Below are 20411 nucleotides of genomic sequence, written 5' to 3'. Positions count from 1 at the left end.
ACCTTGTCCAATTTATGCCTACCTGACTATTGCTTTGGTGCTGCGAGCCCAACCTTGTGTTCTCCTCAGTTTCCCATGGAAAACCCAGCCTGGGGTAGCCCTTGGTTCTTCAGATGGAAGGCACAAATTCAGATTGAAGGCTCATCTGCTTAAAGGAAGCAGCAGAAAAAACAGAGAGCCCAGGCTGCTAGGCAGGAGAGATACCTATAAATTTTTATCTCTGGCCACTGGCTTGAGCAATTTGAGTGTGGTGTTCTATTTCTAATGCCTAAACATGGCAACCTTTGCTGTGCCATTTCCATTACAGATTTATACCCAAGGACTTCACTTTTTGGTGATAATAAAAACAATATTGTGTTTTTAATATTCAATTTCAGTGTTCATTGTTGCTATGTAAGAAAGCAATTAACTTTTTAAAAAAATTATTACCTTGCATTCTGCAACTTGCCTGTAGGTTAATTCTCTTGTGGATCCTTGGCTGAGGAAAGCTGTGATGTGAAAGCCCTGGGAACTGAATTAGGTTTTCTGAGACTTCTGAGCCAGTCATTCATTCAACAGATAATTATTTACCACTTCTCTATGACAAGGTACTGTGGGAGGCTATGGATGCAGTATTACTACCCTGGAGAGGTGAATAGCACCATAGGCATTGCTAATGTCAAGTTTGCGCATGCTATCAGAGGGGAAGAGAAAGAATTTCCAGGTATGAGGGAAGACTCTTCTTCCTCTTAGATGTCTCACTAAGAGGAGAGCATAGTGGCCCCAGAAAATTAAGCTGACTGGGTGCCACTAGGAAGATATTTTCCTAGTCTGTATCTTCCAGGGCAGAACATTAAAAATTGTTTTCCTCCAATATATATTTTTATGGAAGACAAAGATCAGAATTATAATGACCAGGAGAGATGGTGAATTAGAATGAATCTCATCTTCAGTGCTATTGATTTTGTTCAGGAAGCTAACCTCCAGATAGGGGTCACAGTATGCCTTGGTAAGACATTGGAAATATCAATTCATTTAATGAGACACACAAGTTAGGAATAATTATGAAAATATATTTGCATAATGTGAAATAATCTTAAGTGCATGTGAAAATACATTCAAAATGCCACAAAGTATTAACTGAACATATTGTCTGTGTAGGTTTTTTTCTACTAGTCATTTGTTCTTTATTCATTTTGTTTTCTACCAGTTCTCAGTGGATAATTGGTACCAAGCTTCTAAATTTAAGAAAAATTTAGGAGAGAAAAACTTAAAATAAAGAAAATTTTATCCATATTGTATATGTATGAGTACTTGGTAAGAAATTGGCATAATTTAATTTTAGCAGCAGGACACCTTGTTCAGGATAGAGAGAAAGGGCTTTATTTGAAAACTACTAATCTGAAAATCATGGAGGAGGATCATGTAGGAAATTCTCCTGAAATGGCAGAAACCCTCTCTTTATCTCTTGCCTGCAAGTCATTCTTTATTCCATCCTATGGGGAACTTCATTCTGAACCCTCATTGCCTCACTCTGTAATGGAAAAGCAGAGGGGGAAAACCCAGTCAACTAAACGTTCAAGATCTGGTCTCAGCTGCATCATTACCTGGTTACTTTGGGCAAGTAAAAGATTGTTTTTGCTTCATTTTTCTCATCCACATAAAAGAAATAATACCTCCTTGCTGACATCACATTAATTTTTTCCATGAAAATAAAATGAACCAATGAATAAAGATGAATTAATTTGGCTGCTTGAGGATTATGTGTTCATTGTTCTATCTTTTCCTGGGTCATAAGATGATGAGTTCCTGATGGTAGACAGCCTCCATGGTGGTTCCCAACCTCCCAAGATTCCCACCTCCAAAGATTCATGCCCATGTGGGTTACTTTCTGGATTGTTCTGTGTGACCAATAGAATATGGCAGGAGTGATGACATATCACTTTTTATTCTAGGCTATAAAAGACTCTGCTGCTTCTGTCTTGTTTTTTTTTCTCTCTCTCTTTCTGATCACTTGCTCTGGGAGAAGCCAGCTGCCATTTCACTAAAAGTCTATCATGTTAGTCTACTTGCATTGCTATGAAGAAAACCAGAGGCTGGGTAATTTATAAAGAAAAGATGTTTATGTAGCTCATGGTTCTGCAGGCTGTACAGGAAGCATGGTGCCAGCATCTACTTTTGGTGAGGGCCTCAGAGAGCTTCTGATTATAGCAGAAAGTGAAGGCGGGGGGCAACGTGTCACATGATGAGAGATGGAGCAAGAGATAAAAAGGGTGCCACACTCTTTTAAACAACCAGATCTTGTGTGAAATCAGAGTGAGAACTCACTCATTACTGTGAGGAGGACACTAAGCCATTCATGAGGGATCCACCCCCAAGATTCAAACCCTCCCACTAGGCCCACCGTCAACACTGGGGATCACTTTTCAACATGGGAGGATTTGGAGGGGACAAACCATATCATTCTGCCCCCAGCCCTCCAAATCTCATGTTCTCTCATATGGCAGAAAACAATAATCCCTTCTCAATAGTCCCCCAAAGTCTTAACTTATTCCAGCATTAACTCAACAGTCTCAAGTTCAAAGTCCTAAGTCTCATCAGAGACTCAAGACAAGTTTTTTTCTACCTATGAGCCTGTAAAATTATAAAAACAAGTTATTTACTTACAAGATACAATGATGGAACAGGTATTGGGTGAAGATTTCCATTCCAAAAAGAAAAAAATTGGCCAAAAGAAAGGGGCAACATGACCCACACAAGTCTGAATCCCAGCAGGAGAGACATTAAACCTTAAAGCTCCAACATAATCTTCCTTGACACCATGTCCAACATGCTGGGCACAGTGGTGCAAGGTGTGGGTTCCCAAGGCCCTAGTAGTTCTGCCACTGTGATTTTGCAGGGTGCAACCCCTCTGGCTGCTCTCATGGGTTGGAGTTGAATGCCTGGAGCTTTTCTAGGCTCTGGGTGTAAGATGCTGATGGCTGTACCATTTTCCGGTCTGGAGGGCAGTGGCTGCTTTCTCACAGCTCCACTAACCAGTGTCCTGGTGGTGGAGACTCTGTGTGGGGGCTCCAACCCCATATTTCCCTTCAGCACTTCTTCAGTAGAGTCTCTCTGTGGGGGATCCACCCCTGTTGCAGGCATCTGCCTGGGCACTCAGGCTTTCCAATACATCCTCTGAAATCTAGGAGGAAGCTTCCAAGCCTCCTTCACTTCTGCATTCTGCACATCTGCAGGTTTAACACCATGTGGAAGCCACCAAGGTTTATGGCTTGTGCCATTTGGAGTTGTGGCCTGAACTGTATCTGTGGTCCTTTTCGCTGAGGCTGGAGATGGAACTACAAGGATTCTGGGAGCAGGGCAATGGAGCCCTGGGCCTGGCCCTGGAAACTATTCTTTCCTCCTGGGCCTCTAGGTCTGTGATGGGAGGGTCTGCCTCAGAGATTCCGAAATGCCTTCAAGCACTTTTTTCTGTTGTCTTGACTATTAGCACTTGGTTCCCTTGCAGCTACGTTAGTCTCTCTAAAAAGTGGTTGTTCCTTAGCCTGCTTGGATTCTTCCCCTGAAAATGCTCTTTTCTTCTCTACCACATAGCCAGGCTGCAGATTTTCCAAATTTTTACACTATGCTTCCCTTATAATGACAAGTTCCAACTTCAGTTTTTCCTCTGCTTCCATATCTTATCTTAGATTGTTAGAAGAAGCTAGGGCAAATCTTGAATGCTTTGCTGCTTAGAAATTTCTTCTGCCAGATATGCTAAGTCATCACTCTTAAGTTCAACCTTTCATAAAACTGTAGGACATGGACACAATGAAGCAAAGCTCTTTGCTAGGGTACAATAAGGGTGACCTTTGCTCTAGCTCCCAGTAACTTCTTCATTTTTGTCTGGGACCTTATCAGCTTGGCCTTCACTATCTATATTTCTTTTTTTTTTAATTTTGTTTGTTCTTATAGTTTCTTGTTGGAAAAACACTGTCTATATTTCTATCAGTACCTTGATCACAACCAGTTAACCAGTCTCTAAGAAGTTCCAAACTTTCTCTTGTCTTCCTGTCTTCTTCTGAGCCCTCCAAACTCTTCAAGTGTCTGTCTGTTACCCAGCTTCAAAGCTGCTTCCACATCTTCCAAGTATCTTTATAGCAACATCCCACTCCTCGGTAACAATTTTCTGTGTTAGTCCACTTGTGTTGCTATAAAGAAATACCAGAAGCTGGGTAATTTATAAAGAAAAGAGGTTTGTTTTGGCTCATGATTCTGCAGGATGTACAGGAAACATGGTGTTGGCATCTGCTTCTGGTGAGGGCCTCAGCAAGCTTCTAATGATGGTGGAATGTGAAGAGGGAGCAGCGTGTCACATGTTGAGAGAGGGAGCAAGAGAAAGGGAGGAGAGAGCTGCCTGGCTCTTTGAAGTGACCACATCTTATGTGAAATTGAGTGAGAACTTACTCATTACTGCAAGGAGGGCACTAAGCCATTCATGAGGGATCCACCTCCATGACCCAAACACCTTTCACCAGGTCCACCTCCAACATCGGGGATCACATTTCAACATGAGATTTGGAGGGCATGCACACGCCAACCATATCACCTATGGGGGAGTCAACATAATGAGAAACTGAGGCCTCTTGCCAATGGCATGTGAATGACTTGAAGTGGCTGTTTCTTGGAAGCAGATCTTCCAGCCCTAGTCAAGCCTTCAGATAACTGCAGTCCTGGCCAACAACTTGACTGAAACCTCATAAGACAGCCTGAGTCAGAAAGACCCAGATAAACCACTCCAAGATTTTTGACTGTCAGGAACTTTGTGAGTTAATAGATAATTGTTTCTTTCAGTTGCTAGGTTTTGGAGGTAATTTGTTATGCAGCAATAGGTAACTAACGAATACCCCAAGTACAAAAATATATGTATTTGCCCATGGAATCCAACCCAGTGCTGGTCACATGGAGGGCATGGAATTCAACAAATACTTGAAAAACAAACTGAAATTAAAGGGAAGAATGACAGGGAAGCAGAATGTATGCAGGCACACTTGCCATTTATCCCCAGCTAGGAGGCTGGCTGTTTGTCTTACACAGATGGCCAGAATGATGCCATGAAGGTCTTTTCTCCAACTTCCTTGGCCTGATAACAAATGTGCTTCCAGGTGTGACAGCCTGAGCCATTGTTTCAAATTAGCCCAGCCTTCTTCCCCTCTCTTTTGAAAAAAGCTCTCACTTTATTGAGGTATAATTGTAACACAAAAATTGTATTTAATTAATGTATACAATCTGATGAATTTGGAGATAAATATATGCCCATGAAACCATCCCACAATCAATCTGCCTCTTTGTGGACGCAGTTCTACATGTGACCCTGTAGTTAGGGCAGACTTTCAGAGTAACAATCTCAGAAGCCCAAGCGTGGAAAGGCGTGATAATATCACAATGAGGAGGAGGAGGTCATTGTATCTTTCAATATAACTGTGTCCATGACTTCCTGTCTCTGTACACACATTTTTCCTTCCCCACCTTTAGTTAGATCCTCTTAATTGCTCTAGTGTGTTATATGCCATCCAGGGATTTGACCTTATGTAGGGGTGGGAGCTGGTGATGGCAGTCGCCTTCATATTTGGTGCTGGAACTTGAAGGTACCCACAGAAAGGGTACCTGGAAAATAAGATGAATATGAAATGGGGAGAGCAAGAAGGAGCTGAAATGCATCAGCTGGAGCCCAGGAGAACAGATAGAAACTCAGACTCTTTCTTGTGTTCTCTCTGCCCTTGATGGTCTGCATGTCCTGGAGAGGCCAGGTCTTTCATCACACACAGCTGGCCCAGCAGTCAGAGAAGCTGAAGGAGGATTGGGGGGAAGGTGGAGCAGCAGGAGGCCTGGCTGTTCCTCACACCAAGGAGGTGCATCCGCAGATGAGGAGTGAATGCCAAGGGCATGTGAATGCCTTGAAGTGGCTGTTTCTTGGAAGCAGATATTATAAGGTGAGTTACAAGATGGTGGCTGCTTCATGTCTCTGCTTCAAATACTGCACTAGAGCCTTTCTTTGGCTCCCTCTGGCCAGAAACACACAAGAAAGGCAACAGTGGGAATGTGTTTCTGCCTGGCCAACTGGACACCTTACAAAGCTGCCACATCTAGCCCCAAAGAGATTCTATCAGACAAGGACAAAATAAAATAAGCCCATTTAATGAAATTGTTTGTTTTAAATTGTACTAGAAAAGCAGTAATCAATTTTTCTGGTGTCATGCCTCTTTGACATTCTTAAAAATAATTGAGGATCCCAAATGGCTTTTGTTTATGTGGATCATAGCTATTGATATATATCCTTTTAGAAATTAAAACAAATAAATCTAAAAATTAACATTAATTTATTTAAAAATAAGAATAACAAACCATTACATGTTAATATAAATAAAATATTTTCATAAAAATAACTACATTTTCCAAAATAAAGGCTATTTAGGGAGAAGAATGGCATTGTTTTACATTTTTAAAATATTTTTAATGCCTACCTTAATAGAAGGCAGCTGGATTCTCATAGTTGGCTCTGTACTCAATCTGTCGTGACATCACTCATCATGTAGCCTCTGGAAAATTCCACTCTAGACTCATAAGAGGATGAGATAAATAACGTCTTAGTGTTATCATGAAAACAGTTTTGACTTCATGAATCTCTTGAAAGGATCTTGGAGACCCCCAGAGTCCCTGGACCATAGTTTGAGAACCACTTTACTGGAGAAAAATGCATTGTTCTCTAATTTTGGTGAAGCACTGGGGAAAAAACTACAACTTGGAAGTTGTGGCTCTAAACCTCTGAGCTGTAAAGCCTATGGCTGTCTGCAAGTGTATTCCCGAGGCAATGATCTGGATAATATAAGTCCAAGCAATATGCTAATGGCCCCATTATTTGACTAGTGCAGGTATTTGTCCCTATCATTGCAAGAAAATCATGGCAATATTTTGTCTCTGAAGATACTAATAGTAAGAGACAAAAGAATTGGAAAGAGAGAGGGCTAGAGAAAGAACAGGGAAAGGAAGAAAGAAGAAACAGAATGTCACTGGTGCAAGCATCTGTCTGCAGACCCCAGAGCCCATTTGCTGCTAAGGAACATGCTCTGGAGTTATGTGTACAACTCAGAAGATGTTGACCTTAGAAGCAGTTTCGCCAGCCTCAGGAATCAGTTTCGTTTCCATGCATTTCCTGAAGTTGTAGACAGTGGTCCAAGAATTCTTGGTGGGAGGAATGAGCTCATTGTGAATATTTACACATTTTCAATGCCCTTGGCCCATCCCTAGCATGTTTACCAGGAGAATGTAAACCACATTATTGTACCATTTGCCTGTTTATTATTGAGGTTTTCATGTGACTCAAAATATTTTTGCAGGTTTCTTTCAAGAAGTATTTGTTTTAAAGTTGATTATAAGGCAAAACTCTTTTCTCCTAGAAAATATGAACATATTCATTGAGAAGCTAACTGCTGTTCAAGATAATATAAATTTTTGCAATATGCTTATTATAAATCAAAGCCCTTATTTGGAATCAAAGTCCCTAAAAGATCAACATTTTTTTGTTTTCATCAAGCCGTAGGCCTTAGCCCAGTTTTCAGAAATATTTTGGAAAAGTACCAGCTCGTGATACCAATCATCCAGATATTGTTTGGACATAGCCACTATTTTTATAATCATTACCCTCTCATTGAACCTTCATGGAATGAAGATAAAGTCATGGTCAATGTTTTCCTGAAAATAAACTTTAAAAATGCAACGTGATTTTCTTTTAAATTAAATTAAAATGATGAGCCATTAAAAACAATTTTATTTCAATAGTTTGTGGGGTACAGGTGGTTCTTGGTTACAAGGATATGTTATTTGGTGGTGATTTCTGAGATTTTAGGGCACCTGTCACCTGAGCAGTGTACACTGTACCCAGTATATAGTCTTTTATCCCTTACCCCCTTCCAGCCTTCCCCGCTGAGTCCTCAAAGTCCATTATATCATTCTTGTGTCTTTGGGTCCTCATAGCTTAGCTCCCACTTATAAGCAGGAAATTTGATGTTTGGTTTTCCATTCCTGAGTTACTTCACTTAGAATAATGGCCTCCAGCTCCATCTAAGTTGCTGCAAAAGACATTATTTCATTCCTTTGTATGGCTGAGAAGTATTCCTTGCTATGTATATACCACATTTTCTTCATCTACTTGTTTGTCGATGGGCACTTAGGTTGGTTCCATATCTTTGCAATTGCAAATTTTGTTGCTATAACCATGCGTGTGCAAGTGTCTTTTTCATATAATGACTTCTTTTCCTCTGGGTAGATACCCAGTAGTGGGATTTCTGGATCGAATGGTAGCTCTACTTTTATTTCTTTAAGTAATCTCCATACTGTCTTCCAGAGTGGTTGTATTAATTTACATTTCCAGCAGTAGTGTAAAAGTGTTCCCTTTTCACCACATTTTTGACTTTTTACTTATGGAAATTATTGCAGGAGTAAGGTGGTTTAAATAATCATTTCCCAGATAATTAGTGGTGTCAAGCACTTTTTCTTTTTTATTTATTGTCGAGTATTTTTACGTAATATGTTCACGACATTCATTCAAGCTGTCGCAAATAGCAGTAGTTATGCTCTTCTTTCAGTTTTTTATTTTATGACTATTTTACAATTTATTATTATTTTTTAAACTTTTATTTTAGGTTTGGGGGTACATGTGAAGGTTTGCTACATAGGTAAACGTGTCACCGGGGTTTTTGTACATATTATTTCCTCATCCAGGTATTAAGCCAAGCACCCAATGTTATATTTCTGCTCCTCTCTCTCCTCTCATGCTCCCCCTTCAAGTATACCCCAGTGTCTGTTATTTCCTTCTTTGTGTACATAAGTTCTTATCATTTAGCTCCCACTTGTAAGTGAGAATATACAGTATTTAGTTTTCTGTTTCTGCATTAGTTTGCTAAGGATAATAGCCTCCAGCTCCATCCACGTTCCCACAAAAGACATAGTCTCATTCTTTTTTATGGCTGCATAGTATTCCATGTTGTATATGTACTACATTTTCTGTAACCAATCTATCATTGATGGACATTTGGGATGATTCCATGTCTTTGCTGTTGTGAATAGTGCTGCAATGAACATTTGTGTACATGTGTCTTTATGGTAGAAGGATTTATATTCCTCTGGGTATATACTCAGTAATGGGATTGCCAGGTTGAATTGTAGTTCTGCTTTTAGCTCTTTGAGGAATTGGCATAATGCCTTCCGCAATGGTTGAACTAATTTACACTTTCACTGACAGTGTGTAAGTGTTCCTTTCTCTGCAACCTCACCAGCCTGTGTTATTTTTTGACTTTTTAATAGTAGCCATTCAGACTGGTGTGAGATGGTATATCATTGTGGTTTTGATTTGCATTTCTCTAATGATCAGTTATGTTGAGCTTTTTAAATATGCTTGTTGGCTGCATGTATGTCTTCTTTTGAGAAGCGTCTGTTCATGTCCTTTGCCCACTTTTTAATGGGGTTGTTTTTCTCTTGTAAATTTGTTTTAAGTTCCTTATAGATGCTGGATATTATACTTTGTCAGATGCTTAGTTTGCAAATATTTTCTCCCATTCTGTAGGTTGTCTGTTTACTCTGTTGATAATTTTTTTTTGCTGTTCAGGAGCGCTTAAGTTTAATTAGATACCATTTGTCAATTTTCCTGTGTCCAGGATGTTATTGCCTAGGTTGTCTTCCAGGGTTTTTATGGTTTTGGGTTTTACATTTAAGTCTTTAATACACGTTGAGTTAATTTTTGTATATGATGTCAGGGTCCAGTATCAATCTTCTGCATATGGCTAGCCAGTTATCCCAGCACCATTTATTGAATGGGGAGTCCTTTCCCCATTGCTTGCTTTTGTCATTTTTGTCAAAGATCAGATGGTCGTACACGTGTGACCTTATTTTTGGGCTCTCTATTCTGTTCCATTGGTTTATGTTTCTGCATTTGCACCAGTACGATGCTATTCTGGTTACTGTAGCCTTGTAATATAGTTTGAAGTCAGGTAATGTGATGCCTCTAGCTTTGTTCTTCTTGCTTAGGATTGCGTTGACTATTTGGGCTCTTTTTTGGTTTCGTGTGAATTTAAAAATAGTTTTTTTCCTGTTCTGTGAAGAATGTAATTGGTAGTTTTATAGGAATAGCATTGAATCTATAATTTGCTTTGGACAGTATAGCCATTTTAATGATACTGATTCTTCCTATCCATGAGCATGGAATGTTTTTCCATTTGTTTGTATCTTCTCTGATTTATTTGAGCAATGTTTTGTAATTCTCTTTGTAGAGGACCTTTCACCTCCCTAGTTAGCTGTATTTCTTAGTATTTTATTCTTTTTGTGGCAGTTGTGAATGGGATGGCTTTTCTGATTTGGCTGTTGTTGGTGTATAGGAATGCTGGTGATTTTTATATTGATTATGTATCCTGCAACTTTGCTGAGGTTGTTTATCAGCTGGAGGTACTTTTGGGCTGAAATTATGGGGTTTTCTAGGTATAAAATCATGTCGTTTGCAAACAGAGGTAGTTTGACTTCCTCTCTTCCTATTTCATGCCCTTGATTTCTTTCCCTTGCCTGATTGCTCTGGCTAGGACTTCCAATACTATGTTGAATAGAAGTGGTGAGAGAGAGCAAGAAAATCCTTGTCTTGTGGCACTTTTCAAGGGGAATGCTTCCAGCTTTTGCCCATTCAATATAACGTTGGCTGTGGGTTTGTAATCAATGGCTCTTACCATTTTGGGGTATCTTCCTTCAATACCTAGTTTATTGAGTGTTTTTAACATGAAGGGGTGTTGAATTTTGTCAAAAGCCTTTTCTTCTGCATCTATTGAGATAATCATGTGGTTTTTGTCTTTAGTTCTGTGTGTGTGATGAATCACATTCATTGATTTGGGTATGTTGAAGCAACCTCTCATCCTGGGGATGAAGCCTACTTGATCATGGTGGATTACCTTTTTTTTTTTGAGACAGTCTCGCTCTGCCACCCAGGCTGGTGTGCAGTGGCATGATCTCGGCTCACTGCAACCTCCACCTCCTGGGTTCAAGCAATTCTCCTGCCTCAGCCTCCTGAGTAGCTGGGATTAGAGGCGCCCCTGACCACGTCCAGCTAATTTCTTTTTTTTTTTTTGAGATGGAGTCTCGCTTTGTTGCTCAGGCTGGAGTGCAGTGGCTCGATCTCTGCTCACTGCAAGCTCTGCCTCCCGGGTTCACGCCATTCTCCTGCCTCAGCCTCCCGAGTAGCTGGGATTACAGGTGCCCACCACCACGCCTGGCTAATTTTGTTTTTGTATTTTTAGTAGAGACTGAGCTACTGCGCTTAGCCTGGATTAACTTTTTGATATGCTACTGGATTCAGTTTGCGAGTATTTTGTTGAGACCTTTTGCATCAATGTTCATCAAGGCTATTGGCCCGAAGTTCTCTTTTTTTTGTGTGTCTCTGCCAGGTTTTGGTATCAAGATGATCCTGGCCTCATAGAATGTGTTGGGGAGAAGTTTCTCCTCCTCAATTTTTTGGAATAGTTTCTGTAGGAACGGTACCAGCTCTTCTTTGTACATCTGGTAGAATTTGGCTATGAATTCATTAGGTCCTGGTTTTTTTTTTGTTGTTGTTGTTGGTAGGCTATTTATTGCTGATTTAATTTCAGAGCTCATTATTGGTCTCTTCTGGCTATCAATTTCTTCCTGGTTGAGCACTTTTTCATATGTTTGTTGGCGGTTTCTATATCTTCTTTTGAGAATCGTCTATTCATCTCCTTTGCCCATTTTTTAATGGGATTGCTTTTTCCTTACTGGTTTGAGTTCCTTGTAGATTCTGGATATTAATCCTTTGTTGGATGCATAGTTAGTGAATATTTTATCCCACTCTGTGGGTTGTCTGTTTATTCTGTTGATTATTTCCTTTGCTGTGCTAAAGCTTTTAAGTCTAATTAGGTTCCATGTATTTATTTTTGATTTTGTTGCATTTGCTTTTGGGGTCTTAGTCATGAATTATTTGCCTAAGCCAATGTCTGAAAGAATTTTTCCAATGTTATCTTCTATAATTTTTATAATTTCAGGTTTAGATTTAAGTTTTTGATCCATCTTGAGTTGATTTTTGTGTAAGGTGAGAGATGGGGATTCAGTTTCATTCTTCTACATGTGGCTTGCCAGTTTTCCCAGCACCGTTTGTTGAATAGGGTGTCTTTTCCCCAATTTATGTTTTTATATGCTTGTTGAAGATCAGCTAGCTCTAAGTATTTGGCTTTATTTATAGGTTCTCTATTTTGTTCCATTGGCTGACATGCCTATTTTTATACCAGTACCATGCTGTTTAGGTAACTATAGCTTTGTAGTATAATTTCACATTGGGTAATGTGATGCCTCCAGATTTTTTCCTTTTGCTTAGTATTGCTTTGGTTATGCAGGTTCTTTTCTTGTTCCTGTATGAATTTTAGTATTGTTTTCTAGTTCTATGAAGAATGACAATGGCATTTTATGTGAATTGCATTGAATGTGTAGATTGCTTTTGGCAGTATGGTCATTTTCACAATATTGATTCTTCCCATCCATGAGCATGGGATGTGTTTCCATTTGGGTCCTCTATGATTTATTTCATCAGTGTTTTGTAGTTTTCCTTGTAGAGATCTTTCACCTCCTTGGTTAAGTATATTTCTACATATTTTACTTTTTTTTTTTGGCAGCTGTTGTAAAAGGGATTGAGTTCTTGATTTGACTCTCAGCATGGTCATTGTTGGTGTATAGCAGTGCTACTGATTTGTGTACATTGATTTTGTATCTTGAGACTTTATTGAATTCATTTATCCAATCTAAAGAACTTTCAGGGTGAGTCTTTAGGGTTTTCCAGGTATACAATCATATCATCAATAAGCAGCAATAGTTTCTCTTGTCTGATTTTCTTGTTTGATTGTCTTGTCTTTCTCTTGTCTGATTGCTCTGGCTAGGACTTCCAGTATTATGTTGAATATAAGTGGTGAAAGTGGGCACTCTTGTCTTGCTCTTGTTCTCAGAGGGAATGCTTTCAACTTTTCCCCATTCAGTATAATGTTGGCTGTGGGTCTGTCATGTATGGCTTTTATTACTTTGAGGTAAGTCCTTCTATGTCTATTTTGTTAAGGTTTTTTTTTTAATCATAAAGAGTTACTGGATTTCATCAAATGCTTTCTCTGCATATTGAGATGATCATATGGTTTTTAAAAAAATTTCTGTTTATGTGATGTATCACATTTATTGACTTGTGTATGTTAAACCATCCCTGCATCTCTGGTATGAAACCCACTTGATGATGATGTATTATCTGTTTGATATGGTGTTGGATTCAGTTAGCTAGTATTTTGTTGATGATTTTTACATCTATATTCATCGGGGATATTGGTCTGTAGTTTTCTTTTTTTGTTATCTTTTTCCTGGTTTTGGTATTAGAGTGATACTGGCTTCATAAAATGATTTAGGGAAGATTCTCTTTATCTTTTGGAATAGTTTCAGTAGAATTTGTACCAATTATTCTTTGAATGTCTGACAGAATTCAGCTGTGAATCCATCTGGTCCTGAACTTTTTTGTTGGCATTTAAAAAATTACTGATTCAATATTGCTGCTGGTTATTGGTCTGTTCAGCATTTATATGTATTCCTGACTTAATCTAGGAGGTTTGCATATTTCCAGGAATTTATCCATTTTCTCTAGATTTTGTAGTGTGTGTGCATAAAGCTGTTCATAGTACCTTTGAATCATCTTTTGTATTTCTGTGGTATTGGTTGTAATATCTCTAGTTTCTTTCTAATTGAGCTTATTTGACTCTTTTCTCTTCTTTTCTTGGTTAATCTTGCTAATGGTCTATCAATTTTGTTTATCTTTATAAAGAAACAGCTTTTTGTTTCATTTCTCTTTTGTATTTTTTTCTTTTTTTGAGACAGAGTCTCCATCTGTCACAGAGGCTGGAGTGCAGTGGCATGACCTTGACTCACTGCAACCTCTGCCTCCCTGGTTCAAGTGATTCTCCTGTCAGCCTCCCAAGTAGCTGAGATGACAGGTGTGCACCACCATGCCTGGATAATTTTTGTATTTTTACAAAAAAATACAAAATTATTTTATATTCTTTTGGAGATGAGTTTCACCATGCTGGCCAAGCTCTTCTCAAACTCCTGACCTCAAGTGATCTGACTGCTTTGGCTTCCCAAAGTGCTGAGATTACAGGCGTGAACTACTGCACCCAGCCATTGTGTTGTTTTTGTTTTTGTTGTTGTTGTTTTCTTTCAATTTCATTTAGTTCTGCTCTCATCTTTGTTATTTCTTTTTTTCTCCTGGGTTTGGGTTTAGTTTGCTCTTGTTTCTGTAGTTCCTTATTGTATAACCTTAGATTGTCTATCTGTGCTCTTTCAGATGTTTTGATGTCGGCATTGAAAGCTATAAACTTTTCTCTTAGCACCACTTTTGCTGTATCCCATAGGTTTTGGTAAGTTGTGTCACTATTATCATTTATTTCAAATAATTTCTACATTTCCATCTTGATTTCATTGTTAACTGAAAAATTACTCAAGAGCAGATTATTTAATTTCCATGTATTTGCATAGTTTTGAGGGTTCCCTTTGGAGTTGATTTCCAGTTTTATTCTACTGTGGTCTGAGAAGATACTTTATATGATTTCTACTTTCTTAAATTTATTGAGACTTGTTTTCTGGTCTATCATATGGTCTATCTTGGAGAATGTTTCATGTGCTGATTAGAAGAATGTATATTCTGCAGTTGTTTGGTAAAATGTTCTGTAAATATCTGTTAAGTCCATTTGTTCTAGGGTATAATTTAAGTCCATTGTTTCTTTATTGACCCTCTGTCTTGATGAACTGTCTAGTGCTATCAGTGTAGTATCGAGGTCCCCCACTATTATTATGTTGCTGTCTATCTTATTTCTTAGGTCTAGTAGTAATTGCCTTGTAAATCTGGGAGCACCTATGTTGAATGCATACAAATTTAAGTTTGTAATATCTTCCTGTTGGACTAATCCTTTTATCATTATATAATGCCCTTCTTTGTCTTTCTTTTCTTTTTTAATTGTTGTTGCTTTAAAGTCTACTTAGTCTGATATGAGAATAGCTACTCTTGCTTGCTTTTAGTTTATATTTGCATGAAATATCTTTTTCCACCCCTTTATCTTAAGTTTAAATGAATGCTTGTGTGTTAGGTAAGTCTCTTGAAGTCAGCAGATATTTGGTTGGTGATTTTTTTTTTATCCATTGTGCCATTCTGTATCTTTTAAGCAGAGCATTTAGGCCACTTACATTCAACTTTAATACTGAGATATAAGGTACTGTTCTATTTATCTTGTTAGTTGTTGCCTAAATACTTTGTTTGTTCATTGTATTATTGTTTTATAGGCCCTTTGAAATTTATGCTTTAAGGAGGTTCTATCTTAGTTCATATTGAGCTTTGTTTCAAGGTTTAAAACTCCTTTCAGCATTTCTTGTAGTATTGGTTTGGTAGTGGCAAATTCCCTCAGCATTTGTTTTTCTGAAAAAGAATTCATCTCTCCTTCATTTATGAAGCTTAGTTTTGTTGAATACACAATTCTTGGATGACAATTATTTTGTTTAAGCAGGCCAAAGATATGTCCTGGGTCTCTTCTGGCTTGTAAGGCTTCTGCTGAGAAATCTGCCATTAGACTGATAGGTTTTCCTTTATAGTTATAGGTTACCTGATGCTTTTGTCTCACAGCTCTTAAAATTCTTTCCTTCATGTTGACTTTAGATAACCTGATGACTATGTGCCTTGGTGATGATCTTTTTGCAATGCATTTCCCAGGAGTTCTTTAAGCTTTGTGTATTTGGATATTTAGATCTCTAAGACCAAGGAAGTATCTAAGACCAGGGAAGTTTTCCTCAATTATTCCCTCAAATAGGTTTTCCAAACTTTTAGACTTCTTTTCTCCCTCAGGAACACCAATTATTCTTAGAGTTGGCTGTTTTACAAAATTCCATATTTCCCGATGACTTTATTTATTTTGATTCTTTTTTTCTTTGTCTTTTCTGGTTGGGTTAATCCTAAAGCCTTGTCTTCAAGCCCTAAAATTCTTTCTTCTACTTGTTCTAGTCTGATGGGCAATTTTTATATCATGTCTTTTCTGATTCTAAAACTGTTGCATATTTATTGTACCAAAATTGCATAAAACAGGGCATTAAAAAATCACTTGTAAACCTACTACTGCTCAAACATATGTTTTAGTGTATGTTCTTCCAATAACTTTTTCAAACCCTATCTATGTATACAGTATATACATGCATGCATATCTGTACGTATGACTTTTAAACAAAATTGAGTATTGCATCAAAGTTTTGATAAGCCCAGGGTATCCATTTTGAGTATCTCAATGAGTTGAAATTTCCCTTGTGTGAGAGAAGGAGCTGGCTTGCATCTCTGCGTGGTGATTTGGGCTGGGAGTGACTCCAGTATTGCTCCACGGTCATCAGCTTATGAAAATCTCCCTGCAGGTAGAAGTAAGGTGCCCAGAGACAAAGTGGCTTTGAGTCCCTATGTGTCAGTAAAGGGCACAGGGTGAGGGCAGGTTTGGGATGTTGGGCATATTCATTCTCAGCCAGGAGAAGGAGAGACCCTTGCCCACCCCAGCTCTTGGCTGGCAGCATGGCAGCACTGGGCACTCAGCCTCAAAAAGGTGCTGGTCTCAGAGAGCAGGAGTTGGTCAGGAAAGAGGGGCCAGACAGGGGAGCAGAAGCAACCTCAGTCTACCCCTCTGTAGGCACCCCCCTTTAGCAATGAAGAGGAAGTTCTCAGGAAACTAGTAGGGAGAGGGGAAGAGGCATAGTAAGAAAGAGGAAGAGAAAGAGCAAGTATGTGACTGAGAACATATGTGTGTTTGTGTGTGTGTGTGTGTGTGTGATGTATGTATGGTGTGTGTATAGTGTGCCTAGTGTGTATAGTATGTAAAGGAAAATAAAAAATACCAGGCCTCCCAAACTTGAGCCGGGAGGCTGAGCCATGCAACACCAGCTTCCAAACGAATAGCTGTAGCATTGTGCACCAGCCAGGTCCCCATGGACAGGTAGGAGGCCTCAGGGATCTACCATGGGCTGCCCCACAGATCATTCAGCAGTAAATTTTTTGCTGGCCTCCCACAAACAAGGACATGCCAATTGCAATTTTAGGTGTACAATCTAAGTCTGGCTCCTAAAACTAAAGTCTGTTCATTCCATACTGATAGTGTCAATTACAAGCTTATCTTTCCAGGTGCAGAATAAAGACTCCACTCTCCTACCCAGAGGTGGCTGCATAATTAACTCGTCCTTTACACCCTTTTTTTCCCTTAAACATTCACCTTCTCTTATGTGAAATGTAGATTAACTGGGCACTAACTAAAGTGTAACAGGAATGTAACCATTTGCTTTACTATCTACCTGCACCTCTTTCTGTCTGCCATCCCTGAATTTAAGGAAATGTATAAATACTAAGTCTCCTGAAAACCTCTTTGGAAAAACAGCCAGGGATGTGTCTGTGGCTCATTTTTTTTCCAGATGCACCCTAAAGCTGGCTTAATAAACCTTGGTGATTGAGACCTTTCCCTTAGTCACTCATCTTGGTTATCAGGTGTGTGTATGTGTGCAATGTATGGTGGGTGTGTGTGATGTATGTGATAAATAACCAGCATTTGGAAGCTGAAACCACAGGAGTGGCCACTCGAGGCCCAGCCATTGGAAGGGCACACCAGACGGGGACAGAAGACTCCAGGAGTGAGAGAGACTGACCAGTTCAGGGTTCAGAGCTCATCTCAGTCTCTCTTCTGCAGACCTCCCTCTTGGTCTAGAGCTCTTATCAAGAACTCTAAGCCCCAGGTAGAGGGAAGGAGGAGCAACAATGCCATACCCTGCCTGGATCGCAGAGCAGAATGTGAGAATGAGAGTTCTGGCTTGAACTCCTCTAAGGCTCCCCATGCCCTCTGGATCGAACCCCAACTCCTTCCTGGGCCGTGGACTCTGTGGCTCCTTGCAAGTTCATCTGCCCACAGACCACATGCGGGGGGCTGCTGCTTGTGTCCCACACCCTGCCTTGCTTTCCCAGCTCTGGGCTGTGAATCCGTCTCCTTGGAAAATGTGTCTGCTGCCTCTGTTGAATTCCTTAGGATTCTGCCTCATTGTTTTCTTTCTCCAGAGGCTTTTCTCTAATGGCCCCCAATCTGGGTCAGGTGTCTTCTGTGTGCCCTATGGCCCCTGATATGATCTCTTGTCTTGGCCTGTCCTGACCAGCGTAACTTTGAACAAACTGTTTTGCTTAAATGGGCTTCCGGCTTCTTCATCTAGAAAATCAGATGGACCATGCGATGTGAAGTCCTCTTGTGAGAGAACCTCTGTGATTCTCCAAATTATTTTTTTATATTAGTTATTTAACAAGATTTTAACTTCTACTCCTCTAAGCAGCTGAAGGAGAGAGTAGGAGGAAGGTGACCTGGCAATTCACCTTTGGAAACTCTTTTCAGCTCTTTGCCCAAAAAAGTGAACTTGGTTTCTGGGCTGTCCTGGCCATGTTCACAGGGCTGAAAACTACTTGGATTGATCGAATAGGACCAAGGATATGAGGAGATGGGAAACTGTGTGATGGTTACTAGTTGGCCAGTTGCTCCCCTCTCTTCATGCCTAGAAGGGCATGTGGTCATTAGCCAGCTGCTTTGAAAGGAAAGGAAATCACCTCTCTAGAAGCAGAACCCTCCCACATCCAGGCTCAGGAGGCTTTGGCAATTGACTCACTTTTCAGACCAGTGAGGAATGGTTTGGGCTTTTGAATCACAATCCAAGAAGAAGGTCCACCAGATGCCTGCCTTTAACGACAAGAAGAATTTTGTTTGAATTAATTGTTTCATTACAGCTGCATGCACATGATAAGCTGTTCCAGGTTGAGAATCAGAGCAACACAGGAGCTCATTGGGTACTTCTACACATCCCACTCTGTTTTGTTATTGCTATTGTTGTTTCTTTCCTTTTAACAATTTCTCTTTTTGAAATAATTTTGGACTTACAAGAAATTGCAAAAAATAGTACAATGTTACTGAGTATTTGATTCTCACCCCAGCACTGTGTATGCGTGTGTGTGTGTGCACACTTGTGTATGTGTATAGTTTATAGTTTTTTTTTAAGTATTTAAGAATAAATTGCAGACATGTGGTTCTCTTATTGGAGCACTTCACTGTGCATATACAAAATCCAAAGGTATTCTCTTTTATAACTATAGTGCAACTATCAAAGCAGGAAATTAACATCGATACAATTCTATTATCTAATCTACAGACCTTATTCCAATTTTTCTGGGTGTCCCACTAATGTTATTTTTCTGATCCAGCATCCCACATTGCTTTTTGTTGTCCTGTCTCCTTGGTATCCTCTAATCTGGAATAGTCCTTTAGTCTTTTTTTAATCTTACATGGCCTTGACGTTTGTGAAGAGTGGTGTTCATTATTTAGTTGAATATCCCTCTAAATGGGTTTGCCTGATGTTTCTGCAGAACGTGTGTGTGTGTGTGCGTGCGCATGTGTGCAGTGTGTGTTTGTGATGTGTGTGTGGGCATACAGTTCATGCATTTTTGGCAGAGATACAACAGAAGTGGTGTTGTGTCAGATCAGGAGGAACGTGGTAGCAATTTGTCCCATCGCTGGTGATGGTAGTGACAGTTACTTGGTGAACACAGTGTCACAGGTTTCTTCACTGCCAGGTTCCTATTTTCCCCTTTGTCATTAATGAGAATCTTGGGAGGTGATACTTTGAGACTATGCAAATATCCTGCTTCCTATCACACTTTTGCCAATTGATTTTAGCATCTTTTGATGATTTTTGCCTAAAACAGTCATTACAGTTGTGGGTGCCAAGTGATTTTCTAATTCTGTCACTCCTTTTGCATATATGAGTTGGCATTCCACTGCAAGGAAGAGCTGGCCCTTCTCCCATATTTATTTGCTCATATCTGTGTGGGTGCATGGATTCCTTGTCTATGATATAGGTTACAATCCCTCATTATCACTATTTAGTTCAAATTATTCCAAATTTGACCAGTGGATGCCTTTTTCAGGTGGCTCCTGGGTCCTCTTGCTGTGTCTCCATCCTCTTCTAACATTTCCTTAATTTCCAGGGCTGTGTGACCTCCAGGCTCATCTTCTGTGTTCCCTGCCCCAGACCTGGGACCAGGCGTTTCTCTGAGGAGCCTTCCTTCCTGTTGCTGGAGAATGGCATTGAGCAGGCATCATGATCTGGGTGTTCTGACTCACCACCCCCAACCCAGCTTGTCCTTGGTTGGGGTTTCCTACAGCCACCTGCACCTCTCAATCAGTTTCCCTCTCAGGCTCTCTGTCCACTCCCAACACAGTACTCTCTTCTGTGCCCTAGGCTTCATGGTATAATGGCCTGATAAACATTTCCACTTGGATCTTAAA

The 20411-nt window shown here is 39.7% G+C and overlaps 1 non-coding gene across 1 annotated transcript in view; it reads right to left on the bottom strand.

Moving 5' to 3' along the window:
• Nucleotides 1-1341: 1341 nt before the first annotated feature.
• The window catches only part of LOC737661 (uncharacterized), a 28946-nt gene continuing 9876 nt past the window's right edge, over nucleotides 1342-20411 (bottom strand). Inside the window, exons 3-4 of the transcript XR_001721152.4 lie at nucleotides 6483-6572; nucleotides 1342-1513 (exon numbers count right to left, since the gene is read on the bottom strand). This is a non-coding gene — a transcript (uncharacterized LOC737661). The remainder of the gene's footprint in view (nucleotides 1514-6482; nucleotides 6573-20411) is intronic.

This window comes from Pan troglodytes, chromosome 11, assembly GCF_028858775.2.
Source record: "Pan troglodytes isolate AG18354 chromosome 11, NHGRI_mPanTro3-v2.0_pri, whole genome shotgun sequence".
NCBI lineage: Eukaryota > Metazoa > Chordata > Mammalia > Primates > Hominidae > Pan > Pan troglodytes.
This window is presented reverse-complemented; position numbering and strand designations above follow the sequence as displayed.